Below are 26,931 nucleotides of genomic sequence, written 5' to 3'. Positions count from 1 at the left end.
TGTCTCTCTTTTCTGGTTAGTTTAGATAAGGGTTTATCTATTTCGATGATTTTCTTGAGGAACCAACTCTCTGTTTCATTGATTCTTAGCATTGTTCTCCTTGTTTCTATTTTATTGATTTCAGTCCTCAGTTTGATTGTTTCCTGTTGTCTACTCCCCTTGGGTATGTCTGTTCTTTTTGTATGAACATTCAGATATGCTGTTAGGTCACTAGTATGAGATCCCTACAATTTCTTTATTTAGACATTTTGTACTATAAACTTTCCTTTTATCACTGCTTTCAAAGTGCCCATAAGTTTTGGTATGTTGTGCACTAATTTTTATTGAATTCATAGGAAGTTTTTAACTTCTTTATTTCTTTCTTGATTCAGTGGTAACTCAGCTAAGAGTTGTTCTGTGTCCATGAGTTTGTAGGCTTTCTGTTGCTTCTCTTGTTGAAATTCAGCTTTAATCCTTGGTGGTCTGATAAGATACAGTGGGTTATTTCAATTTTTATGAATCTGTTGAGACTTGCTTTGTGGCTGATTATATGGTTAATTTAGGAGAAGGTTCTGTGAGGTTCTGAGAAGAAGGCATTTTTGTTTGTGTAAAATGTTCTGTAGATATCTGTTAGGCCCATTTGAGTCAACGTCTGTTAGTTCCCTTATTTCTCTTTTTAGTTTCTGTCTGAATGACCTGTCCATTAGTGAGAGAGTGGTGCCATAGTCTCCCACAGTTATCGTATGGGTTTCTGTGTGTGATTTAATCTTCAGTAATGGTTCTTCTACAAATGCAGATGCCCTTGCATTTAGGACATAGACCATCTCCTTTGATTAATTTTGGTTGAAAGTCTATTTTGTTAGATATTAGGATAGATACCAGCTTGCTTCTTAGGTTTGTTTGATTAGAAAATCTTTTCTCTCCCTTTACTCTAAGGTAATGCCTATCTTTGACATTGAGGTATGTTTCTTATATACAGCAGAATAATGGATCTTGTTTTCATTACTATTCAATTAGCCTGTATTTTTATTGGCATATTGATTTCATTAATATTGAAGGATATTAATGACAAATGATTGTGAATTCCTGTCATTTTGTTGTTGGTAGTTGTTGTTGTTTTGTGTGTGTATGTGTGTGTGTGTTTTCCTTCTTTGGGTCTTGCTGGTATGAGATTATCTATTGCCTGTTTTTTGGATGTAGTTAACTTCTAGGGTTGAAGTTTTCTTTTTAGTACCTTATGTAGGGTTGGGCTTATGGATAAATATCTTTTAGATTTGACTTTGTCATGAAACATCTTGTTTTCTCCATCTATAGTGAGTGACAGTTTTGCTGGGTATAGCAGTCTGGGTTGGCATCTGTGGTTTCTTAGAGTCTGCAAAACATCATTCCAGACCCCTCTGGAATTTAGGGTCTTCATTGAGAAGTAAGGTGTATCATTCCAATAGCTTTGCCTTTGTATGTTAGTTGGCCTTTTTCCCTTGCCATTTTTAATATTATTTCTTTGTTCCATATGTTTTGTGTTTTGATTATTATGTAGTAAGGATATTTTCTTTTTTGATCAAATCTAATTGGTGTTCTGTAAGTTTCTTATACCTGTAGAGGTATGTCCTTATTTAAGCAAGAAAATTTTCATCTTGATTTTCCTAAATATATTCTCTGGGTTTTTGAGCTGAGTTTTTTCTCCTTCTATTCTTATTATTCTTATGTTTGGTCTTTTCATGTTGTTCCAGATTTCCTGGATCTTTGTGTTGGGAAATTTTTACATTTAATATTTTCTTCGACTGATGAATCTATTTTTTCTATCATGTCTTCAACATCTGAGAATCTTCCTTCCATCTTGCTTGAGATTCTCTCTTCCATCTCTTGTAGTCTGTTGGTGATACATCTATAGTTCTTGTTCAGGAACCCAGATTTTCTATTTCCAGGATTCCTTCTATTTGTGTTTTTCTTTATTGCTTCTATTTCCATCTTCAGACCTTGAACAGTTTCTTTCATCTGTTTGTTTGGTTTTCCTTAGCTTTCTTTTAGGGATTTATTGATTTCTTTCATTTTTTGTTTATCTTTTCCTCAGTTTCTTTAAGGGATTTGTTCATATCTTTTTAAAAGATGTCTATCATCTTTATACAGTATTTTTAAGGTTGTTTTCTTCTGTTCCAGTTGTGTTAAATTGTTCAGGCATTGCTGTTGTAGTATAGCTGTGGTCTGGTGATGCCATATTGCCTTTTCGCTACTGTGTTTTTACACTGGCATTTAGGCATCTGGTTTTGGAATGAATATTGGTCTAGGTGTTGATTCCTGCACTTGTCTTTGTTAGATGGGTGTTTTGTTCCTTGGTTTCTCTTTCCTTTCTGGTCTTCTGGCCTAAATGACTGAGGGTTCTAGTGACCTGAATGCCTTCAGGTCCAGTAGGGTGTCCCTTCTGGTGTTAGAGGTTGTAGGCCAGGATATGGAGCCATGGATTGGGGGATGATGACTGTGCAGCCTGGGGTTGTTGGGCAAGCTTTAAAGAGGTTTTGTGGTTGGTGGGTAGTGTCTTATCTGGGGTTCCTAGGACTGTTCTGGCCTCTCATAGGGATGCTAGGTGTGTGGGCCCTAGTATAGAGCCCTGTGTGGGAAATGCATTCTGGGGTTAGTGGGCAGGTTTAAGAAGTGTTAGCTGGTAGTGGTTGGTGTCTTACTCCAGGTTCCTAGATCCAGCCTGGCCTCTAGTAAAGCAGAAGCCTTGAGGTGCAATTTTTATAGGATATAAAATAAGAACTTGTTTTTGTGATATAACCTGATAATCCATCTCTTTATGTACTTTTTATTCCTTATCATATTAAGGTTATGTGTTAATATGTTTGGAATTAATTAATATTGACTTGGTGTTTTATACTTATTGTTGGTTTTTCTTGTCTTTTGCTGTTTCTGTTCTCTAGGTTTGATTAACTATTGTACTAGACAGTTTTTATGTCAACTTGACACTAATTGGAGTCACTTAGAAAGAAGGAACTTCATTTGATTAAAAAAAACCCACCAGGATGGCCTGGAAGCAAGCCTGTGGGGTATTTTCTTGATTGATAATTGGTGTGGGAGAGCTCAGTTCTGGGTGGCACTGTCACTTCTGTCCTGATGGTGCTGGGTACTATATGAAGGCAGGCTGAGCAAGACATGTTGAGCAAGTCAGTAAGCAGCACCCCTCCATGGCTTCACTTTTCTTGGTGTTACCTGGAAATATAAGCAGAATAAACCCTTTCTCCCTCAATGTTCTTGTCACAGTAAGAACAACTGGGTTGCAGGAGCTTGATACGGCCTAGCTCTACAGATATCACAGATCACAGGCTCTTAATCATGTCTGATTCTCAGCCTTCTGGGTGGAAAAGCAGGTTACAGATATTTTCTTTGAGAAGACAATTTAACTTTACTGGTTTCACTGGTGACCTGTGGGTACAAGGACCGTCGTGCTCCCAGCAGGTTGCAGCTGGATGCTGTGGATGATTTCATTTTTCCTCTGGTAGCATTTTAGCACCTTAAGCACTTTGCATAGTATTTCAGTATGGGTGATGCTTCTAGTTAGACCAATTCCATACTTCTCCATGTTTGATGGCATAAGTTATTGATGATTTGATTATTTTAATAATCAATAAATTAATTCAGTTGATACTTCAAAAAATCTCTATCTCAACTTTCACATCTTAGAAAGTCTTTTTATTCCATTTACTGGTGTGTGTGTGTGTGTGTGTGTGTGTGTGCATGTGCGTCTGCTCCCATACAGGAAGGTCAGGAGACAGAGTAAGTTGCTTCTCTCCTTTCACTATGTGGGAACTGAACTCAGGTCATCAGACTTGGCAGTGTCTTTACCTGCTAAGCCACCTTGCTCGTCCCCTCTCACTGTTTTTGAGATGTCCTCATTGGTATATATATATATATATATATATATATATATATATATATATATATATAGTCTCAAAGCAGTCTTTGGAAGCAGATTTCTTAGTTTTCAATTTGCACGGTTTGCACTCACAAGTTTAATTCTATTCATCCAAAGAATATGTTCCAGGAATTTTCTGGTCTAGAACACTGATGGATTGCCCATTCCATTTCTTCTTCTCTCTCTTGCTAGGCCCTGATCAGACTTGCATTTAAAATGTGACTAGTCATTTGCACAGCTCCTGAAACCTGTCTAAGTGATAGTTTGTGTTTTTTTTTCAGTTGCTTAACATGTGGCTGCTTCTATTCAATGCCCTATAAGCAGTCATGATGGGCCACTTTCCAGCATGGAACACTGGATGGCAGGGTCCACCTTCCTGAAGCCTATCTTCAGTTGAGATGAAGAACGACATTGTAGGTGTGTCCAGTCTCATAGTTGATCCTCTGGAAGACATGGTGCTGGCTTCAGAGAGCTAAGAAGAAATGACACGGATTTATTACAATCAGTTGTTCAATGCCTTGGAACGTTGGGAATTTTATCATCTTTTTTTTTCTGATGTAGTGAAACTGAGAATTTTTTCATTCTATTGTCCATGGCCATTACACCTATTTCATTTTATTTTCAAAATCCTTCCATTTCACTAGTTTTTAATTAAATTGACTGACATGCAAATTAATGAATTAATTATATTTTAGTTACATGTGTCCTTTATTTTGAGACAGGGTTTCTCTGTAGCTTTGGAGCCTGTCCTGGAACTCGCTCTTGTAGACCAGGCTGGCCTCAAACTCACAGAGATCCACCTGCTTCCGTCTCCGAACTGTTGGGATTAAAGGTGTGTGCCACCACCTCCCGGCTTTACAAGTATTCCTTCAAATACTCTCATGTTAATTGACCATTTTTAGTCATACTATTTGTCTTCAAATATATGCGTGTTGCTTCTCTGTTCTTTACTAGACCTTCCCTCTGCTATCAGCCCTACAGCCTTCAACGATCTAGTCTGTTATTTGTTGTTTCTGTGGACATTCAATCCTGATGACTTGTTTTCTCTTAGATTTCTTTGAAATGGGTTTTGACCCTATTGTTCAGTAAACCCCAATTGGAAGTAGAATCTATGGAATCTAAATTGCAGGTCAGAAAAATCACGCCCTGTTTTCCCTGGAAGCTAAAAATACTTCACACTAGGCTCACAGTCTATGCAGAAATTTCTCATCAACTCTGTGATTTCTCAGGGGGGGTCATGTCTTTCTCTTAATCCCAGTACCAGTGACATAACAAAGAAGATATTCTGCCCCAGAATACTTGGGCTGACCAATGTGTTTATTGTTTTCACTCACAGAAACTAGAGAGACTCAAAGGCAGCCGCATTGCCCCAAACCCACCTCAGTAGGGCTGATGTCTTGGGAATGACATCTCTGGTCTCCCTGATCAACTAGCAGGAAGCTTCATAAGACATTCTCCTTTCCCAAGCAACTGTTTGCTTGTAACTTAGTGGTCTAGCTTCATGTTGTTGCTGTGATGAAAACATCATGAGGAAAAGAAACTTAGAAGAGGAAAGGGCACATGTCATTTTATTGTAATTCCAGGTCACAGTTGGTCTTTGAGGAAGTCAGGGCAAGAGCTCAAGGCAGGAACCTGAAGGTTAGTATTCTTTTCCCGGTAGTCTAGTCCATGCTCTTTTACCTCTCACCAGGGAGCTCATTCACAGTCAAGGGAACTACAGCATGACCATGAAGGATGCTGCTGGCTGCCTTGTTGACTTGCTCACTTTGGCTCATGACCAGCTAGTTTTCTTATATAGCCCAAGACCATCTGCCCAGGAAATGGTTTTACCATCTGTAGGCTGTACTCATCCTATACCAATTATCAATCCATCCTATATCAATTATCAATCAAGATAGTCCCTTCCACACATGCCCACAGACCAACCCAATTAGACGATTCCTCAGCTGAAACTCCTCAGATAACTCTAGGTTGTATGAATGCGGCAATCAAAGCTAACCAGAACATCTGGGGAAAGGGCTTTGCGAATCCAGTAACTTTCTGAGCCTCCTGATCCTGCTAAGTTTCCAGAACTTCCGGAACCTGACATGTTTCCTTAGCTTTCTGGGCATTCCTTCCAGATGGAAATGTGTCAATAAGCTCCCAGCACTTAGTATGTAGCTTCTTGCTAGGCTCAGCTTTTGGCTCCAGTCAATCCTGCTTCTGTGGTGCCACAGCATCAGTTCATTGTATGTATGTATGGATGGATGGATGTGTATGTGTGTGTGTGTGTGTGTGTGTGAGTGTGCACATCTGTGCATGGACGCATGTTGTCACTGTTGATTGCTTTACTATAAGAAGTAGGAACTTTACTTGAATAAACACCAACCAGCAATGCTTCAGATACTATGTATATCCTTAACCGTGCTGCTGCTTAAGGGAATCAAGACTCTTCCTCAGAGGCAAAATTGACTGATGATGGGCTACAGCTTGCCAATGCTTCAACTTACAGTATTTTCCTTTGTGGTGGTGGGAAAATATTATGCCCTCAGTAACATCCATAAGTACATTTTTAAATTTGAATCTTTGATTTGAATAATAAGATACTGTTCACTCTTGTCTTCTGACATGGGGCAGCAACTTCAGCTAGCCATGTGGTCATACGAGGAAATGACTAAGACTCTATAAAGTATGTTGTTTTTAAGAAGTGATGACTGGTCGATCAGGAGTAGTAAATGCATTTTTGTGCGGTCTGATGACTGATCCTAATGTCCCATACGTAGCAGGCAAACCCTCTACTATCCTCTTATCCCAATACTATTACATTTTTATTTAGAATAATTTCAGTTTCCAATGGGCAAGGCTTAACCCCATCATTAGTAGAGGAGAATATGTGTGCGCTAACCTGATGCTTCATTGCATGTTGAAATCTATAGAATAAATTTCACTATTGTCCTTTTAGGTTTTTTGTTTGGTTGTTCTTTGTTTTGTTCAACTTGGTATACACCTAAACATATCTAGAAAGAGAGAGTCATAATTGAGAAGATACCTCCATCTAGATTGCCTATAGAAGATTTTCTTGATTAATGATTAATATATGAGGGTTATTCCCATTGTAAGCGGTAATACCCTTGGGCAAACCATGAGGTCATATAAGAAAGCAAACTGAGAAAGCCATGAGGGGGCAAACCAGCAAGTAGTACTCCCCTATGGTCTCTGCTTCAGAATCTGCGTTCAGGTTCCTGCTTTGAGTTCTGCCCTGTCTTCCTATGATTACTGACTATAAATGAGGAAGTGTAAGAGAAATAAAACCTTTTCTTCACCAAGTTGCTTTGGGTTGTGGTGTTTTATCACAGCAGTAGTAACTTAAACTAAAACAACTATCAAGATAATGAATACATTGTTTCTTTTAAATGTGTCTTTGCACCTTGTTGGAGTGCTCTAACCTTCTAGTGCTCATTTCTTTAAGCAATGATTGTTCTTTTGGTAATAATAGGACAAATAATTTTTTTCTAGATTTTATATTACTGGGAACATACATTTTTGTACTTTTGTATGTCTTTTTTTAATTCATAAACTCATTTTGAGATTTTTGCTGAGTTCCATTCCATTGTGCAGACATGTCATAGTTTATTCACTCGTGGTGGATATGTTGCGGGAGCTCCTTCAGCTCCTTCAGCCAATAGCTGCTGTGATGCCAGCCCATTGGGGTGTGGTCTCTCTCTCTCTTTAAAAAAGCAGCGACTGTCCTCCACTTGCTCTCTTGTTTCCAGCTCCACTTCCGGCTACTAGGCTCCTTTCCTGATAGCACAGAGGGCGGTTGTCTGCGACAAGATCTGTAACTTTTTTCCCCTTTAAATAAATAATCATTCTATTAATCATAATTCTGAACTGGTGTGGGATTGTTTATGACTTACGCCTTCATGGATGAACATTTTTTTGTTTTTTTAATCTGGAGATTAGAAATGATGTTGCTATAAATATTCATTAAAAATCTATACGTGGAGAAAACTGACTTTCCCTCATTTAGAAGGTATAAGAGAAGTTCAGCTGTTAGCCTTTCCTGTAGTGCTTAGGTTCTCATTCATTCATTTATTCATTCATTACTTTAAAAAATATAACAGAGTAAAATAAAACAAAAACTATCACTTGTTGGAGAAGACAAATCAACAGAAAGAAAACAGCCCAAGTGAAATCACAAGAATCAGAGACCCACCTATTTGCTCCCTGAAGATTCCCATAAAAACGCTCTAAGCTCTATGGCACTGGATCTGCCATTCCAGGACAGGTCTACGCTCAGGAGAGTTGATTAACATATAATGGACTCCATATTTGTGTGTGTGTATGTGTGTGCATGTGCTTTTATTTGACTATGATTTGGTGATTTATTAGGGGGCCATAGTTATATTTTGGGTTTTTTTTTGGGGGGGGGGAAGTTTGGGCGATTTGTTGTGATATTGGGTTTTTATTTGTTTTTTGAAAAAGAAAGTAAATTAGGGTGGGTAGGTGGTGTAAGAGTTCCTTCTGTTTGTGTGTTGCTTTCATTGGATAATGAATAAAGAAACTGTTCTGGCCTAGTTGATGGGACAGAACTTAGGTAGGTGGAGTAGATAGAACTGAATGCTGGGAAGAAGGGCAGAGTGGCAGACACCATGGATCTCCTGCCTGAGATGGATGCTGGTTAGAATCTTGCCGGTAAGCCACAGTCATGTGGCGATACTCAGATTAATAGAAATGGGTTAAATTAAGATGTAAGAATTAGCCAATAAGAGGTTAGAGCTAATGGTCCAGGCAGTGTTCAAATGAATACAGTTTTTGTATGATTATTTCAGGTGTAAGATAGCCGGGAGGTCGGGAAGACAAGCAGCCTACTCCTCCTGTTAAAGGTAGGGAAGGGGAGAGTATGATCAAAATATATTTAAATTTAAATTTTTTTGTAAATAATAAAAAAATAAAATACAAAAATATCTACATATAGGCATATGATTTAATTTGTCCTAAGGAGTGATCTAGGGGTGTGATAGCTGTGCCACACACTGACTGTGTTTATAGCTTTTTGAGATAAAAAGCCCCAACTTCCAAAGTGTTTGTGCTCTTTCTTATTTTTAGCCATAGACTGCAGGTTCAGATCCTCCAAGTTCTTGCCTGCGTGGAACGTGAGGGACTGTTCTTGGTTTCAGCCACTCTAACAGGTGTGAAGTGGAGTTCACAGTGGCTTTGATCTGCATGTCCCCAGGGAATAATGACATCTGTAACTTTTCCATGTGTGCCTGCTTGCCGCATGGCTGGATTCAAGGGTTTTATCAGGGGATTGTTTATAAATATACCCCCGTCTGTGGCTCTTGTTTTCAATCTTTAAACTCAGGCTTCATATGTTTTATTCCCTTTCTTTTGGTATAGTCAGAAAGAAAGAGTGGAGGGTACTAAAGTTTTTTTTTTTTTATGTTGATGAGTCTAGTATATCACTTGTTCTCTGGCCCTGTGCCTTGGTTTTAACTACAGAAATAATCCTCAGTTTATCCCCAAGTATGGAGCCAGCAGTATACCTTACATGACAGACCAGCAATCAAATTGTATTTCCACGTTCTTCTCATTTATTAAGTGAATTAAATCTTTGACATTGTATCTAAGAAACAGTTGTGCAAACCCAGGTCAGAAAGAGTTAATCCTCTGTTTGTTCTAGGAGTCTTATGCCTTAGATTTTACAGCTAGTCTTCAGGCTGGAGATTCTGGGCTTTATTATTTGACTGGGCCATTGTGACCAATTCTCTGTACTAAACTGAACTCTGCTTTCTTCAAAGTCTGTTAAGCAGCTTAGCTTTCGGGAGCTGATGGGAGATCAAACCAGGTCAGAACATAGTAAGGGCAGTAGGAACCCTATGTTACAGCTTGTGCCGTCTGTCTTTTTGTATGTGAGGCAGGACGATTTCAGGGGAGAATAAATTGGTACTGACCCATGCAGCTTTCAGAACAGTTTTTGCTTCAGGAAAAAAAGGACAACTTCCTCTTTATCTACAATATGTGCGGTGTCTGTAAGAGCCAGTTTGAGTGTGCTTACCTGAATATTCCAGAGGGGAGATCTCAACACAGCCCCCAAAGGTCTGATTTGGGGATCACATGTCAGCCTTTCTCAAAGGAAGGAAGCCAGTACATAATAAAAAGCCACCATGGAGCACAGCAACGTCCATGCTTTCGGGAACCTCTTTTCCGTGTGCGTGCAAGACACTGCAGGATTAAACATTCGAGTGCTGTCAGAGCAGCAGGTGAAACTCTAATTATGTCTCCAGTGACATTTGACTTGTAGGAACACGACAGCCCGGGGCCGCCACTCGCGTGTTTCTCAACTGGCACGTTAGAGTCATTTACATCCCACTATTTCTGTGTGCCAAATTAATAAAAACAAATGTGAATGCCTGAAACTGTGACATGAAACGTGCAGGAAGCGGCTCTGTCCCTTGCTTGGCTTCCCTGTGGTTGTTACCCACCCTCTTCTCTATCAGAACTTGCTTCACCTTCCCTTTGCCCATACGGCAAGACAGGACCACTGTGGCCCATTATTCTAAGTTGCAGAAATGACCCAGTGGCCATGGGAAACCACTTTAAACAATGCCTATTTCAGAACTCAGAAAGCTGAAGTTCTGAAAGTTCGATAAACTGGCTTTGGGTTTTGCGGTCCCTGTGGCAGGGGTGGGGTGGGACCAGGTGACAGGGCTCCCAGTCAGGAACTAGAGAACAAGTGCATCCGAATCACTGTCTCTGCTCCTCTCTGCTCTTGTAGGATTTAAATCTGGGGTGGGCAGAAGGAAAATTTTGTGGGAAAAAAATAAACAGTTTTGCTGCATCAGTGACTTTTTTTCTCTTGTTCTGTTCCTTGGTTTAATTATAGAAATAATTGCCATACACTGGGTTTTGATCCTACTGCACGTACTGGCTTTGTGGGAGCCTAGGCAGTTTGGATGCTCACCTTACTAGACCTGGAAGGAGGTGGGAGGTGCTTGGACTTCCCAAAGGGCAGGGAACCCTGACTGCTTTTCGGGCTGATGAGGGAGGGGGACTTGATTGGGGGAGGGAGAGGGAAATGGGAGGCGGTGGCGGGGAGGAGGCAGAAATCTTTAATAAATAATAAAAAAAAATAAACAGTTACTACAAAAAAAAAAAAGAAAGAAAGAAATAATTGCCATAGCTTCAGCCATGGAGCCAGCTGCATACCTTACATGTTAGGCTTCCAATTGGGTTGCATATGGTACAAGACTAATATTTTTTTTCTTTTAGTAATAGCCACAGGCTAATCAATAACAATGGGTATTTTCTAGGTTTGCCGTTTAGTGAAAAAGTCCATTTACAGCAGACGAGGTAGTATTTTATAATACATTCTGTAAGCTGGCTAGATTGGTACCTACCTCTCCTAACACCCAGGGGGCTGAATCAGGAGCATCTCAAGTTCCAAGTCATCCAGGCTGCATTATGAAAGCAGGTCTCACAAAGCCAGGCCTGGTAAGATGACTCAGTGGGTAAAGGCGTGTGTTTCTGAGCCTGACAACCTGAGATCTCTCTCCAGAGCCCACACAGAAGGAGAAAAACCTAATTTCCACAAGTTGTTCTCTGCCCTCCACATGAATGTCATGACACTTGTGTATACACACACATACACACCATGTAAAATTAACAAACACAAAAACCTACTCTGAATTATTTACCATTAAAACTGACATGTAGGTTTCCGTCACTAAGAGGTTGCAGTCTTCCATCTTCTGGCTCTATGTTGGTTCACCTTTATTAGAAAACCAGGATATAGAAGAAGAAAGCAACATGTGCAGCCCAGAAATGCACTGGATTTCCTGTGACGTCTTTTCTAGTTGCATACAAAGCGCTTCACAGGACTGGAGTAGGGTGTCCACCAACGGCCCTCAGGGAGTGAAACGGCCAAATGCACCAAGCCATAGTACGTGTGTGTGTTACATGCACTTGAGTGCCTGTGTGTGTGTGTGTGTTACATGCACTTGAGTGCCTGTGTGTGTGTGTGTGTGTTACATGCACTTGAGTGCCTGTGTGTGTGTGTGTGTGTTACATGCACTTGAGTGCCTGTGTGTGTGTGCGTGTGGACCCAAGAACAGAATGTCCAGCCATTTCTTCTATTTCACTAGGCCATGAGATAAGGTCTCATGGTGAACTGGACACTCATCATTTTGTTTAGACCGGCCAGCCAACACGCTGTTGAGAGGACCACCTCTTACACCATCCTCAACGTCAGCAGGCATTCGCTGCCATGCATGCCCAGCTTTCTTTCTTTCTTTCTTTCTTTCTTTCTTTCTTTCTTTCTTTCTTTCTTTCTTTCTTTCTTTCTTTCGTCTTTTCTTTCTTTCTTTCTGTCTGTCTTTCTTTCTGTCTTTTTCTTTTTGACATGGATCCAGTTTGTCTCTTAACTAGGGGGCCACCCCTCAGATCCTTTGCCCATCAATCTTTCAAGTTTAAAACCCCCCATAAAGGCTGCTAATTAGCCTCAAGGAATGGGGGAGTTAAAGACACTACTGATTTAGAACTTGTGGCTTAAAACTCAGATGCTGTATGTACCCCAGCAACCACACACAAACCCGAATGCACTGACTTCCTCCAGACTTCCAACCCTGACAGTTTCACTCTAGGTCTGAGCTGAGTGATAGGATTATGCAGGTGTGTAGCTAGAGAGGTTATTTTGGTCATGGACAAACAACATTGTTTTTTGTGGGGTGGGGAGAAGAAGCATTTTGTCATCAGTGTAGTTTGGAACTGTAGGCAGGCAGATAATAAAATCCAGACTGACATTGAGTTGTGTGATTGTTCTTAGGTTTTCTATGAACAGTGTACCCCTTATTGCCTACGTGAGGGCTAGGGGCACTCTATTCTAAGCCTTGCTAAAACATGACACATGATCTCATTTCTGGGATTCCTCGTGTTTTGTGGTTACATTTTGTTAAAACACCCATGCTATCATAAGCCTTAAAGACCATCTTTATTCTTACACACCATCATCTTTGTTTATCAAGATGAGGGTTGGCGAGAGAAACCTTGGCTTGAGGGCACACTTGCCTCATAACTGCTGTGCCCTCCTGTTCTTCTCACCCTGGGTAATTCGGACTCTCCCTGAAATACGCACACCAAGGTGAGAAGAGCCAGCCTTCCATGTATAACCAAGAAGAAGTCAGTGGTCACTATCTAGAGAGTCTGAATTTCTGATGGCCTGGGAAAGATACCCATCTCTGCCCTCTTGCAAAGTGGCACTAATTTAACAGTCATGGAGTAGATATTGGCTCTGCACTGAACTTCTGAGAATCAAGGTTTCCTAGCCATCAAATGAGCTGGGTCCTAATTCACACACCGATGACTTGCTTGGGATAGAGCATCTCATCTTTTATGAGAGATTAAAGAGAAGTGATGGCTTTCGATAACCCTTGCTTAAGAAAACTGTCTTTCAAATGTGGACCCCCAGCTTTGGTGTCAAGTGGCAGCCACTGGTGGCACGTGGATGTGGGCCATCAGAACATCAGTCTGCAGCAGTGCCTGTAGACTGATTCTAGCTTGCTCGCGTCAGGGTGTGGTACAATGATGATTTAATCTACAAAGCTCCTTTACTGCTCTGGGACAGAGCAGAGACCCACCCTTGGGAGAGGCTCCAGGTCATCATGTCTCAGACTTTTCCTCCCAGCACACAGAGCCCACAACTAATTCTCTGGCACACAAGAATGACAGAGTTTTGTCCTTTGCACTGTCGTAGGTACAGACCCTGCCTGGTTACAGTTGACTCACCCAGGTGCAGGTGACGTCTCGCTCACTTCAGCCAGGCATCTCAAGGAAGCCATGGTAGAAACTCTTGTGGACATGTGGGTGGCTGGTGAAACGGGTCCCTTGGGAGTAATTCGCCATTGCCCACTTGATCTTCTGGCAACTTCTTCCTCAGCTGACAAATGCATCAGGCTGTTCAGGCAAATAATTTTCTCAAAATGAAAACAAAATGCTATCAGTTTGGAATAACTCATTGGTTACCTTTAAAATGTATTATCAGAAGATTCCCAGACCTGGGACCTGGATGGGGGATATGCAACTGAACACCTTTGTCCACCCATCTGCATTGCCAGTGTGGAGGGATTTTAGTGATACTGTCACCCACACATATGAACAATTGCTATGTGGTTGTACATACTAGGTGTTTGGGGGAACACTGACTTAGCAGGTCAGTGCTCCCATGGTTCAGACTCTAAAACCAACGAACATGATTTACAGTGAATTCCTCAACACAGGGGGCAAGCTATGCCCTCTGCTTCTAGACTTGTTCACATTTGCTATGAAGAGATGTTTCCATCTCTCTTTAGGGATGCATATTTTGCAGTCTGTGTTACCGAATGCATATTTCTGTATCTAGGGAAAGAAGAGGATTAGTGGGAATTAGTATGATCAGGATACATTGTAAATATTATAAACTTTTCAAATAAATAAAATATCATTTAAAAAACAGGTTCACGAATGGTATTTTCTGTGTCACCTTATTTTCAGTCTTATTGTCTCTGTTACATTGCTTATTACAGATGTTATTGTTTGATATTTGTTGTTGTTGTTGTTGTTATTGTTTTTCGAGACAGGATTTCTCTGTAGCTTTGCAGCCTGTCCTGGAACTCTCTCTAGTAGACCAGACTGGCGTCAAACTCACAGAGATCTGCCTGTCTTTGTCTCCTGAGCGCTGGGATTAAAGGTGTGTGCCACCACCGCCTGGCTGCTGCTGCTATTTGAATCCTGAGACTTTTGAGTTAACATGTTAACACTGGGGATGGAATCCAAACATTGGGTGTATTCCATGGTGACTTGGTCAAAGATGCCATTTATATCCTGTCTGGAAACATGATTTCTATAAACAAGACACACACACACAGATACAAACACACACAGACACACAGACAGAGGCACACACACACATACACCACACACATTCCCGCGCATGCACACACGCAGACGCACACACACACATACTTCCACAGCCATGATGTTGAGGCAACAAGTGATGCTATCTCTAGTCTCTGATAGGGTCCTTGTCTGACACGCTCCAAGAACAGAAGAACAGAGACAAACGGAACGTATTTTATTATCAACTCAGGCTTAACAACCTTAAAGAGGATGAACCAACTTTAAAGACATTGCCCTGTGGGTCCGACGAGTCAGTTGTGATGGATTTGAGCTCCCAGTGACCAGCTGGCATGCTGCAGCTCCCGGGGAGTTACAGCTCTTTCAGTTCCCAGGAGCAGCGGGGTTCCAAGGCATCCTTTCCTTCTTGTTGACCTGACTAAGATCTCAAGAACTATATGAGCCGGGCGGTGGTGGTGCACGCCTTTAATCCCAGCACTTGGGAGGCAGAGGCAGGCGGATCTCTGTGAGTTCAAGACCAGCCTGGTCTACAAGAGCTAGTTCCAGGACAGGCTCCAAAACCACAGAGAAACCCTGTCTCAGAAAAAAAAAAAAAAAAAAAAAAAAGAACTATATGAATAAGACCATGGGGCTATATGCTCTTGTCTTGTTCCTGGTTTTAAAGTAAATGCTTTTCATTTTTCCCTCATTATGAATGTTGACTCCTAGATTTATCATATATAATCTTTACTGTTTTATGTTCAGGTGCAATCCTTATCGAAGTTAAATGAGGACATGGCCACTCCAAGGTATGGCTGAGGGGAAGGATTTTATTGGAGATATGAGGGAGAGCACAGTCAGGACATCTAGAGGAGTATAGACCGAGCCAGGTCATGAGAGGAGAGAGAGATGAGGGGAAAGTGAGAGAGAAGGGAAGAGAGCCAAGAAGGGAAGGGACAGGCCTCGAGAGGAGCCCAGGTTAGTCAAAATGGCAGGCTTTTATAGGAATTAGAAGCTGGGGGGGGGAGGGAAGGGAAGGGAAGAGAAGGGAAGGGAAGGGAAGGGAAGGGAAGGGAAGGGAAGGGAAGGGAAGGGAAGGGAAGGGAAGGAAAGGAAAGAAAAGGAAAGGGAAGGATCTGGACTGGAGAGGTTTCTGGTAAGAGGCAGGGAGCAGAGAGGGGCTATGGGTGCTGGTGAACCTGGCTGCCAACATGTGCTTTGGTAAGTTAAGGAGCACCTCCATTAGCCATTTGTCCTGGGTTTATTTGGGACCAGCCATTTATATTCATAGTTTCATTAGGGTTTTTGTCATGTAAGTGTTATGGTTTCAATATAACATGTCTCCACACAAGTTCCATGTGATGATCAGTTAATGTCACAAGTGGGAGGGTCTGGAAACTTGAGGCTGGGCCTAGCTGTAGCAAGTGGCTCATGGCTGGATATAGGACTTCGCAGGTTATGCAAGGTTCGTGGCTATGTTCTTCTCTCTATTTCCTGTTGCTCCCCTCTGCTTCCTGCCTGTCACGAGGTGAGTAACCACTTCCACATGTTTCAGACTACTGTTCTGCTCATCACACAAATGCAGAGTCAGTGAATCCAGGGACTATGAGCTTACGCATCAGAAACCATTAGCCAAAATGAACTGTTCTACACTTGTTATTTGTGCCAAGTATTTGGTGACAGTCATGGTGAAGCTTACCCAGAAGGGAGTTTAAGCTCAGTCATACTTTTTCTGAATCTATTGATATCATAATGTGATATTTGTTCCCGAGTAATACATATGTGCTTTATTCCCCATACAGATTAGAACACATGCAATCCCTCACTGAAATTCAAGTAACAATATTCCCAAAAATTGAAAAATAATCCTAAAGTTTGTATGGAAATATAACAAACACTGGATTAAAAGCCATTATGAGAGATTTCAGTACAGCTTCACAATGCTGTGAGACAACGGTCTTGTACCCTGTAAAGATTTGTCACTTGTATTGGCTTAATAAAATGTTGATTGGCCAGTAGTCAGGCAGGAAGCATAGGCTGAGTGACCAGAATAGAATTCTGGCAAGAGGAAAAGTTCAAGCTGCAGTCATAACCCAGATGCAGAGGATGCAGGATGAGAATGCCTCACTGATAAAAGGTACCAAGTCATGGGGTTAACACAGACAAGAATTATGGGTTAATGTAAGATGTAAGAATTAGTAAATAAGAATCCTGAGCTACTAGGCCAACCAGTTTACAATTAATGTAGACCTCTGTGTGTTTCTTTGGGATTGAATGGCTGTAGGACTGAGTGGGACAGAAACCTCTGTCAACACCATAGTAATAAAACTTATCACTGACCAATGGAAGAGAAGACCCAGAAGCAAACCCATACTGTATGATCTTATTTTTAATACAAATGTCACAAACAAGCTTCCACTGGCTGACAGGGCAGATGTTTTCATGACTGGTACAAGTGATACTGGTTATCCCCATGTGGAAGACAGCAGCTGGCCTTATCTCTCACATTGTACAAAAAACCAATTTGAGATAGACGGAGAGTTTTAATATAAAATCTGAGACTTTGAAATATTACAGAACTCAGAGGAAACACTGAAGGTCTGACCATAACAGGGACTTCCTGGAAAAGAATTACATAACTCAGAAAGTAATAGCCAGATTGTTAAATGATACTGCATGAAATTAAAACGCTCTGCTTAGCAAGATAAAATCGACAGAACAATGAGACAGCTGAAAGACTGGGAGAGAAATATTTACAACTCTTCATGCAACAAAGTTTCCTGTCCATAATACATGAAAAACTCAAAATTTAATCACAAAAGAAAGCATTTCTCTCTGGTTCCAAAAGCTGACTTGACGTGACCAGCCACCCCACTTCCTCCTCTTACCATCCAACTGTGAGCTGCTCCTACCACCAGGCTTTCTCCATTTCCATGGACGCCATCCTTTCAAACCACAAGCAAGAACAAGTCCTACTTTTCTGTGCTTTTTTTTTTTTTTTTTTTTTTTTTTTATCAGAGTTGTTACCAATTACCTGGCAAGAAGCAACTTACAAGGGAAAGGAATAATTTTAGCTTGTGGCTAAAGAGGGTGCAGTCCGCCCTGGCACGGGATGCCCGTGACTAGAATGGCTCACAGCTGTGGCAGCAGGGGTTTTCAGCTGGCATGTTTACCTCACATGTGGGCGGAACAGGAGGCAGCGATCAATCAGGAAGAGGAACCCAGGTGTAAAGTCTACCCTCATACCTCATGTTCTCCAGTGAGACTCTACTTCATAGAAGTTTAATAACCTCCGAGTGCCACCAGCTGGGGGCCAAGTGTTCAAATACGTGAGTCTGTGTGGGGGCCATTTCATCTTCAAAACAAAATGCACCCTAAGTTGCTACTCTCAGAGGTATATCCATCATCACAAGGAAAGGAATTTCCTCCCACGAGGATTCGTATTCTGTCTTTGAAAGTTAATTTTAAAAACACATTGCTTACGAAACTAGATAATAAACTCAGTTGGTAAAGTGCTTGCTACCCGAACTTCTTGATCTGACTTCAGTCCCTAGAACCCTTGTTTAAAAAAGGCAGACCAGAGGGGCAGATACAAGGAGATCCCCCTGGTATTGACTGAGCAGCCAATCCAGTCAGCTTGGCAGGCGACAAGCTGATGGGGAACTCTGCTTTGGGAAATAAAATGGGTGACTTGTGAGGAAGAACACCTAAGGTTGACCTTTGGCCTTGAGACATACATGTGCGTGTGTGCCTGTGAACCTGCATGCACGTGTGTATCCACACAAACATACATGCATAATCACATACATGTGCACGCATAATTACATACACATGTGCACATACCAAAAGCATATGACTTTTCTAAGTATGATATTTCAGTTAGAAAACATAGCTGCTGTGAACAAGAGATGGGAGCAAGGCGTTCTCTACCTCCCTGCAGGGGTTCCGTTATTAATCTATTTCAGACCATCATCAAGTAGAGCCACCCACCCCAGTTGGTAAGTTGAAGCGGCAGCTTACATTGTGTCCACAGCGAGGAAACACAGAAAGACAAATGTGTATGCTTAGATCACTTTAGACTTTGGATTCAGCCTGGGACCACACCCTGTTGGTGGCGCTCTCCACCCGCAGCAATGGTTGTCCGTGTTAGTGGGTTAAACTCTCTGGGAACTACCCCTTACACATGTCCACATGTGTGCTTTCATGAGAATCCTGGATGGCATCACTTCGACAATCTAGATTACTGGATTTCCATTCCTTGTCAGCCTGACACCCGAACATGTTAAATTATGACATTCTTCTTAGTCTTTGGTCCCAAAGTCTCAGTTTCATTCTCATAACATAAAGTGTGATCATCCCATCTCTGAGATCCCTATTTCTTTTTTAACCGTTCCAACACCATTTAACAGTCCAAAATCCAAGGTATCCTGAAACTCAAGGCAAGCTCTTAACTATAAATCACAATAAAAATCAAAGGACAAGAGGAACGGTACAAAGAGACAAAAGACTAAACCTAATCAATACCCAACCCAGCAGGGCTAGCATCAATTCCTGAAGTGCTGTGTCCAGCGATTTATGCTTGCCTCCTTGTCACCTTAGTTTTTAGGGGCTTATGTCACCCAGCTTGGCTAACTGCAGCGGAAGTAGACACTCACTTCGGCAGGGTCCACTCTTTTTTTTTTCTTTTATGGTGAAAAAGTGTATATTTAGAATTAGCCGGCTGGGCTCAGTTTAGATGATTCCAATTTTGTTGGCAACATCCAGAGCATCATAATCAGGGACCAACCGAACATATGCCTTCTTCTCTCCGTCAGGCCTTATGAGGGTGTTGACTTTGGCCACATCAATGTCATAGAGTTTCTTCACAGCCTGTTTGATCTGGTGTTTGTTGGCCTTGATGTCCATAATGAACACAAGTGTGCTGTTGTCTTCTATCTTCTTCATGGCTGACTCAGTGGTCAGGGGGAATTTGATGATGGCATAGTGGTCAAGCTTGTTCCTCCTGGGCGCGCTCTTCTGGGGGTATTTAGGCTGCCTTCATAGCCACAGGGTCTTGGGCCGCCGAAAGGTGGGCGATGTGCAGATCTTCTTCTTTTTGTGGCTATGGACGCCTTTCAGCACTGCCTTCTTGGCTTTCAAGGCCTTCGCTTTAGCTTCGGCTTTGGGAGGGGCAGGAGCTTCCTTTTTCGCTTTCGGCGCCATCTTGACGAAAAGCCAGGGTCCACTCTTGTCTAGAGTTTTCTTCAGAAAATCTCTTGGTTTGCTTTTTCCAATATACCGGAATCTAAATTGCGACTTAGGCTTTGCTGTCACACCGTCATGCAAAGGTCCCTCTAGATTAGATTTCTTTCCAGGGGTTTGTTATCTGCTACATGTTACCCAGATTGTAAGGCTTTGTGATCTTCTCAAGCTTATATTTTTCATATCTCCAAAGCAAGCAGCCTACATAGCGCATAGACAACACTCATAAGTTCTATGTCCAGCTTAGCATGTCTTCTCGGTGCCTTAGGTCACAGTCTAAGTAGTCACTTGGTGCCGCTCAGGAGAAACACGTTCCTAGGTGGTTGTGTTGAGCAGATAGTCCCTTCAACAGCATTTTCAATTTTTCTTTCTTTTCGAACCAATTTGTACTTTCACAAGATGAGCTTTCAAAGGATGGGTCTTACCTTCATGTACCTTTCCTATCTACCCAGTTACACAGCAGCAATTTTCTCTCTAATGCTGTATCTTTAATATTACAGAGGTTTCCTTGGGTGCAGTTAATATGTCTAAGGAGACTCCATTGGAGAAAACTATTTTTTTCCTTTACAAGTGGATAGCAATTGGAGACACCTTCACCTTCTTAGTTAAGGGTGGAAATTAATCCATTCTTTCTTAATTTAGCCTCACCCAAGTTATTAGACAATAACCAGGTTATTTGCCAAAGTATCGCCTCATGGTCAGTAGGTCCTAATAGATTTCTTGTTTCCCTATGAACAGTCATGGTCTGCATTTCTGTTGATGCTCTGGGTTTCCAAATCACCACCAGCAAGATCCAGTAAACTCTTAGAGTACTGTAACCCAAATTTCCAATCTCTTTGACATTCTTCCCACAAACCAGCCCCAAAGGCCTCAGAACCACAGGAACGGGTTATCGTAGCACAGTTCTACTTTTGGAACCAGCTTTTTGCATTACCTACTTTTCTCATTGCTGTGACTATGTATCTAACAAAAAAACTTACGGGGGAAAGGGCTTATTTTGGTTTATTGTCAGAAAGGATACACTCCATCATGGTGAGGAAGAGGTAGTGGCCAGAGCCTGAAAGAGCTCTATCAAAAACCCCAGGTGGATATAATATTACCTAAGTAAATAGGAAGTACACTGTAAGCAACTTCCAAAGTTCTAGAAATGACAGAGACATCTCTCTGCCTGGACAGTCACACAAAGTACACAAAGTACTTTTGTGACATTGTGGCATCCATCTTTAGCCTATAGGCCTACAATATCTGGCAGACTTTTCAGTGAAACAGAAAATTTGAAGATCTGCTCTGCCTTGTAATGGCAAAGTTCATCAGTTGCTTTCTTCTGTGTCCTACAGAATGTCTGGCAGTTTCTTCTGTGAAGGAGGAACCCTGACAGACTGTCTCTCCCTCTTTTGGCGAGTTCAGAAGTCAATTTTCTGTGGGTTCTGCATGTCCAATTCATACAACACACTGTCAAGCAGTTCAGGCAAGTGCAGTTTCTCACCAAATGGTTAGCAAACTCCATAAGAAACACCATCGATGCCCATCATCCTCTTGAAGCAATTGGTGCTGCCAGAAGCAGATATGTCTCACTGTCAAAAAAAGTCTAAGTTATTAAAACCTTTTAAATGTCATGTTATGTAGGTCTTTGAAGTGGTGAAGATTATCTATATAACTGAAATATATCTCTAGCTAGAAAACTCAACTATCATGATTACAAATTTGACTTTTATAAATTACTATCTATTAATCCATAATTTTTATTTATACATTAGATTTTTATATGAGTTATATAAAACATAATACCTTAAACAAGAGCAGAAATACATGTACACGGTGTAACAAAATCAACATTAAATTTGTAGCAATAGACCAAGATCCATACCAATGCAAAATATTCACCTCTATATCATATCTCCTCCCTGTTTTTAGAAAGAGATTGACTGTGACCATTTTACCATTTATAATCAACCCACTTTTAAAATGAAAATAAACATCTATAAACAATAATTTTTGGGAATTTGGGAATAGTTTTCTCCAAGATTTCTGTTATTTGTTGAGCAAAGTATTTTTACGGTTCATGGAGACCTTTCAGTGGGTCTTGTTCCATCAAATCACCTTAGCCTGGGAGGGATTCACAAGATTTCATATTCTGTGAAAACAAAAACAGAACCTCTTTTTCAAAGTAACATATTCTTAGACCCAAATTTTGAAGTCAAGATACCTTTATGTTGGCTTAATTTAGCAGCCCCCAGAATCAAATATCTCTCTGCAGTCAAAAAATTCAAAAGAAAACACAGTAATATACATAATCCAGACTCTCTGTGTATATTATATCTTTATGTGGCTTATTTTTCTTTATTCCTTTAATCTATGACTGTCTGCACTTTTTATATTACTTTTACTGTCTCTTTAAGGACTTTGTTTTATTTTTTAAAACTATTTCTTTTTATAGCTGCCTTTACTTTTTTCTTCTCTTTCCCAAGCCTATGTACATTTTTAAACAAACCATGATCCATTTAGAGGTTTATTTCTGTCTGAATCTGTCTTTATTGCATATCTGTAATCATTTTCTGAACAGAAGCATCTTTAAAATGGTAAGCAGCTTGGTTGCAGTGGCCCTGGATGCAGGCTTTGCCTCTCAGTATGGTGGAGGTACATTGACCACTAGCTCTGCAAGTCATGCTCACCTCCCCAGCTCCAGGGTGGTCCACCAGCAGGAACCAGGCAGCTGTCTCTTAAAGGAGCCACACAGTTTTTGCTGCTAAGAGTGAGTCAAGAAACCTTCTCTTAAAGAAATCATGCCTCTGCTTGCCTCTAGCAAACAGAACTCACCTGAGAAATTGCTGCTATCAAGAAGCTGTGCTTAACTCTCTTTTGTGTCTAGAATTTCTTCCCAAGCTCTCTCAGGTTTTATGTGGATGTAGTTGGCTCACGTTGGCTCCATTATCTAGATGGAGACTACATTTTGTTCCCGGCCACCCAGACCTGAAAAATTACACAGAAACGATTTTAATCACAACACTGTTTGGCCTATTCATTCAAGCTTCTTATTAATTAACTCTTATATGCTAAATTAACCCATTTGTATTAATCTATGTATCACCATGAGGTCGTAGCCTACTGGTAAGTTTCTGGCATCTGTCTCCTCCTACAGCTTATATGGCATCTCTTTGACATCACCTACCCTCTCTCTCCATATCTCTTTTCAGATTTCCCTCCTGACTTTATTCTGCCCTGCCATAGGCCAAAGTAGCTTCTTTATTAATCAATGATAATAAAACACATTCATAGCATATAAAGGGGACTCCCACATCAGTTTTGTCTTATCCTCTGCAGTGTACTAATGGGGAGGGAAGGCCATTTATCTCAGATTTAAATGGCATTTGGCTTTCTTCCTTTATATCTTGCCTGTTTGATGTACTTTGCTTATTCTTATGTATCCATCTTTCCCCACCTTTAGCCGACTTGCCACCAGCACACATGATCAAAGGCACCCTCTCCACACCTCGTTTTATTTCTTATCTAGAAGAAGAAACAGAATCTACAGCTTACTGAGGAATTACATAGAGTCCTCGGAGTCAGATTAAAAGGTTTGAAATTATTTCTGGTTTTGTGCTTCTTGTGAATAAATATTCATGGCTTATGAAATACTGTAAAAGTTACTTTCATATCATCGATATAGTCATTGTCATCAATAACTAAATGATTTGTTATCCACAGCCATGCTCCAAGCCAAGCTCCAAGAATCCAACTGAAGAGAGTGAGCAGGGAATATATGAACAAGGGAGGTCAAGATCATGAGGGAGAAATCTGCAGAGACTGCTGAACCAAGCTCGTGGAAACTCAGAAACTCTAGATTGACAGCTGTGGAGCCTCCACAGGACCAAACTAAGTCCTCCATATGAGGGAGACTGGTGAAGCTTGGCCTATCTGAGAGGCCCCTGGTAGTAGGACCAGGATCTATACCTGGTGCATGAGCTAGCTTGCTGGAGCCCATCCCTATGGTGGGATGCCATGCCATGGGAAGCCTTAATGCAGTGGGGAGGAGCTTGGTCCTGCCTCAATTTAATGTGCCAGACTTTGTTGACTCCCCATGGGAACCCTTACCTGCTGGGAGGAGTAGATGGAAGGTGGGCTGGGGGGGAGAGGCAGGAGATGTAGGAGGAGAGGTGGTGGAAGAACTGTGGATGGAACGCAAAATGAAATTAAAATAATAAATTAAAATAGAAAAAAGTAAGAGAGGTAAATCAGACCTCATCAAAGATTCCTCTCTAGGAAAGACCACAGAGAGGATTTAAATTCAACCCATAGACCAGGAGAGCATATGTCTAAACCATGTTTGCAAACCCACAAAGGCTTGATCTGTAAGACATACATAAAACTTCAACCAAACCAACCAACCAACCAACAAACCAACCAACCAATCAACCAACCAACCAAAACACACTGTTACAGAAACAAACTAGTTAGAAAATTGGCAAAGGTACATTAACAGATGCTGCACGAAGTGTGTGCACCTGATGGTCAGCCTCCACCTGGAGAGATTTACATCCTTGCTCTCAGATTAAAGCAAAACCAAATAAATAAGCAAAACCACACAGCCACATACCTATCCAAATCCTACAGCTATCAGGGGGCTATCCTCAGTTGGTGTCTGAGAACCTATGTTACTACAGAAGCCTGAGAAGGAACAGTCATAGCATCTTTACAGCTGGTGGCTCAGAGAGTCACTCAGATGTTCATGAGCAGGCAAACAGTTAGCATCTGTTTGCAATATTACAGCACAAAGGACCAGATAAAGACACGTCATCGGCTTCTGAGATGAATTTCCAAAGAATCATAGTGAGTTTACAAAATTGAAAATGATTGCATAACCCGCCCTCATATTTTCATAGTACTTTTGAAATGCCAAAATGAAAAACTGGCGATTGATTAATTTTCTTGTCAGAAGACAGAGCCAGGGGATTAAGCATGGGGTACAACCCATGTCATCTTTATAGTCTAAGAACTATTCAGTACCTTGACTGGGCCTGTGGAGCCACAACATCGTCCTGGTGGTGAAACTGTGTGAACACACACAACTCCAGGAAAGCAACAGAACCAGCAGTGTTTCAGGATGGCTGGTGACTCGCACCAATGCCATTGTTAGGGTGTGAGGTTGTGTCATAATTATGTAACACCTTTATGCAAAATGTTGAACTATACTGTCCACACTCTCTTTGACAGCTGTCATGGAACCTTTGGTTCTTTTAAAATTTCACCAGACAATGGAATGAAAGCACAGAAATCTCGAAAAAAGAAGCTGATTAAAAAGAACAGACTTTACATTCTGGTAAACTTCTTCCTTTTCTTTCTATATTTTCAGAAATCAGAACCTCACAGAAGTATCCAGCCCAAATCACGTTGTTACCGACTCCTGTGTGATGGGGAGCTATTTCCATTTGGCTGAATTGGTGGTCATAATTAGTGGTAAGTTACCTTAAAGTAAATCATCCAAGATTCTGCACTCTTTTGTAAGCCTCATTTGGAACTTGCTAACTTGTTTTCTATTTCTATCTAAAATTTCTCTCATAAATATCAGTGAAAACATGTTCATCCTGAAGCTTTGATTGACTGTCCCTTCTAAGTTTTGGAATAACTCTTGTATATGGAGAACACACACACACAAATATATCATTGAGAAACATCAGTATCTTGCTGTAAGTGGCACAGTGCACAGGCATGTACAGGTCATTCTACAACTCTCTGGTTTTACCAGGAGTATATTCCTAAGTGTGTGAGCATGTCTGGGTGGGTTAGGGAGGTCCCATTCCCTTATCTGTTATTTTCTCTCACATGTTTGGATGTTTGGCCTACACATCTATGTACCACTTGATTATCTGAAGCCCACGGAGGCCAGAAGAGGCCTGATCCTCTTGCACTGGAAGCAAAGACAGTTGTGGGCTATCAACCACGTGGATGCTGGAAATGAAACCAGGTTTCATTTCTGGAAGAGGAGTCTTAACTGCTGAACCATCTCTAAAGCCTCTCATTTCTTGCCTGCAGGTTTGGCATACAAAGCCTGCACCAGAGGCTGCTTGGCTCCAATTCTCTTGGACTTCTTGCCTTCGTTGACCCAGTCATTCTGTGACTAACACTCTTTCAATATTAGTGTTAGCCTGGACCATGTGAATCTTAGGGTCTTCTTTTAGAAAATGATCTGGACTGGGGTTGTAGAGCCCAAGTTTTTGATTGGCTCATTACAGAGGCTGCAGCTGGCCTCTGGCTGTACTCTCAGAAGCAAACATTTTGAGTGCCTTGGCCACAGTCACCCTCCAAGACCATAGCAGGTGCTGTGATGCTCGGCTTTAGAGTCAACTTGCCATAAATGAGAATCACATGAGTAGAGAACTGTCCTGGTTGCCTTAATTGATATTAGAGGACATACCCCAAATGTGGTTTGGACCTTCTAGTAGCTGTCCAAACTCAAAAAATAAGAAGATGGCAGGAAAAAGACTGATTATTCATCTTTTGCTTATTTGGTCATCCTGCTTGCCGCTGTGTTAATTGATTCCCTCACTACTGTTTTTTGCTGGCAGCAGAAGGAACATTTTCAGGCTTTCCTTGTGGACTTTGGACTGGTGCAGCTCTGGGAACTCTACAGGCTGTTGGTGCCAAACTGGGATTGCTGAGGTGCCAGCCTCTTAGACTGAGCAAAGCCAGGTTGTCGACCTCTCCGGTGAGAGACAACCAGTATGGGATTGTTCCAACGACCAAACATCAAGTCCCAAGAGCCGAGCAACTTCAAGGTTCTCATCCTCTCAGGATACAGATGGCTATTGTTGATAGTTCATAGTTCTATACATATATTCATACACACAAATATAAACTTGTCCCATTGGTTCTTCTCTTCTAGGGAGCACTGACTAAATCAGAGCTGGTTGGCCACTGCAGTCCACTTAGATGAGGTCACATGTTCTGGTGGCATT

The 26,931-nt window shown here is 41.3% G+C and overlaps 1 pseudogene; it reads right to left on the bottom strand.

Annotated features, from left to right (window-relative positions):
• Window positions 1–19,468: 19,468 nt before the first annotated feature.
• LOC130876422 (60S ribosomal protein L23a-like) lies at window positions 19,469–19,939 on the bottom strand (annotated as a pseudogene).
• Window positions 19,940–26,931: the final 6,992 nt, after the last annotated feature.

The sequence above is a fragment of the Chionomys nivalis genome, chromosome 6 (assembly GCF_950005125.1).
Source record: "Chionomys nivalis chromosome 6, mChiNiv1.1, whole genome shotgun sequence".
Classification (NCBI taxonomy): domain Eukaryota; kingdom Metazoa; phylum Chordata; class Mammalia; order Rodentia; family Cricetidae; genus Chionomys; species Chionomys nivalis.
The sequence above is the reverse complement of the archived record's forward strand: the minus strand, read 5'-3'. Positions and strand labels throughout refer to the sequence as shown.